This window comes from Belonocnema kinseyi, chromosome 5 (assembly GCF_010883055.1).
Source record: "Belonocnema kinseyi isolate 2016_QV_RU_SX_M_011 chromosome 5, B_treatae_v1, whole genome shotgun sequence".
Classification (NCBI taxonomy): domain Eukaryota; kingdom Metazoa; phylum Arthropoda; class Insecta; order Hymenoptera; family Cynipidae; genus Belonocnema; species Belonocnema kinseyi.
Window position 1 is genome coordinate 49,598,137 of NC_046661.1, and position 2,332 is coordinate 49,600,468.

The following is a 2,332-nucleotide window of genomic DNA, read 5'->3' on the forward strand; positions in this document are numbered from 1 at the left end:
AAGGAATTAACCCCCAAGCGGAAGTGTGAAAACCGTGCCGAAAGCTGAATGGCACCTGGGTGAGGTGTCTAGACCGGTGACTCTGGGATACCAGGCGACCTCTCAGAGTAAGCAGCCTTATCCGTGCATGCAAGGCTCTACAAGGATGGACGAACCCCTTTCCCTAGCTTCTCGTGGGAATAACAATGACAACACCAAACATAGTTGTAGTAAGTGCGGTTCAAAACAACAGAACGCGCAGGGCTACCGACAATGGGTCGGCCAACAATGCCGACCAATCTAGAGCTGGGGGAGCCAATGATAATGGATTTAATGCGATGGATCAGCGGGATCTCCTGACCTTTGGGTGGACGGAGCGACTGAATCACGAATTGCTAGACTGCTACGATGCGAGTGTGGCCCGTTAACGGGGTTACATGGCACGGCTGCATGCTCTGTGGTGCGAGAAACACGCGGAGCTATCGCACTTTTCGCAGCAACGTCTGCGAAACCATGCTGAACTACTCCGTAAAAGGGGATATGTAAGCGGAACGCCTACTCTACCACAGCTAGAACAAGCCGGCAACAAAGAAAGAATGACGACACTAAGACCAACCGCGGGCAGGCATCCAATAGATGAAGAGCGATGCTTTACGACCCGGAGAAACATAAACACCAAGGTTTCGCTGAAGCCTAAAGATCTGGCTGAAATGGATGACGAGCTTCGTGGACATTTTTCCGGTGAATCCGACCTCTGGGCTATCAATTATTGTGTGTATAATGCAGCGAGAGCTTTGGCCGATGCGAACCGTAAAACAAACCCAACGGCTGATCATAAGACCAAAAGACGAATGCATCAACTTGCCATAAAGATAGGCTGGGCAAGACAGTACGCGTCCCGCATTCAGTGTGTGATTGACTACATAACATCTGGCAGGAATTTTACCGACAAGGTTCGAAACTTCGCGCGCGAACTCCAGACCCGTTATCACACACTTAACACGTCAAAGCTGCTGACCATCAGGCAGCATATTGTTGAGAGAATACGAATACTATCTGAGGCTAAGAGAAGTCTAGAGCGGAGGGAGAGATGGGTCAGAGTAAATCAACAGTTTCTCTCTGACCCATCTCGACTCTTCCAAGACCCTCCAGTTACTGTCGAACACCCACCCAAACCAGAAGAGGTCGAAGTATTTTGGAGAAAAGTCTGCGAAGTGCAGCATAGACTAGACAAAGACACAGTAGATATAAATAGCTTTAAGGAGCTGCGTGATGCCGTCATAACACCTGATCAAGAATGCTCACCCATCACTACCAAGGAGGTGAAAAAAGTATTAAGAGAAATGAAGAACTATTCCGCAACGGGACCAGATTGTATCAAAACCTTCTGGTGGAAGAAGTTTCCTTTAACCCATCAGCATTTGTCTCGAATTTTTACGTCATATTTAAAGTCGGAAGAGCCGATTCCGGAGTAGCTGGTGGAAGGGCGCACAATACTCCTGCCGAAAATATGCAACTTAGCCGACACGAAGGATTACAGGCCAATCACTTGTCTGAACACACTGTATAAGATATTCACAGCTATCGTAAATAATAGGATTGTTCGGGCAATTGAACCTGCTCATCGATAAATGTGTCTGCAAAGATGCAGCATTCTACCAGCGTGACCTATCGATGGCCTGAATTGATTATCGGAAAGCTTTTGATTCGATCCCCATAGACTTATCATCTGTGTTTTGAAAAGCTTAAAGGTTCATCCCCAAATAGTTAGGTGCATAGTGAGATTGATGCCGCTTTGGAAAATCAGATTTACTATCTTATCTGGAAGAAATAGTGTGACAACTAACAAGGTCACCTTTTAGAGAGGTGTCTTTCAGGGCGACACCATGAGCCGACTCCTCTTTTGCCTTAAATTATTGCTACTATCTCTAGAACTTCGCCATTCCGATGGATACTTGTGCGACAAACCTGCAGATCGAAAATACAAGGTCTCTCATGTATTTTACATGAACGATCCTAAGATCTATGCTAAAAACAAAGAGCAACAAAATCTAGCTTTAGAGATTGTCGAACGATATACTAAGGAAATTGCAATGGAATTTGGGCTAGACAAATGCGCCAAGATTTATTTGAAGCGCGGAAGACTTAATGACATCCCTGAAGATCCTGAGCTTGTTGATAGAAGCGGTACACGACACCTGTGCGCTGGAGAGACTTATACGTACCTGGGCGTGCCACAAAGCCGCATTCGGGATGTGACATATATAAAGGATACTCTCCGAAGCAGATACAAACGTCTCATCCGACAGATTTGGTCTTCCGAACTGTCGGCGAGGAACAAAGTATCTGCAAC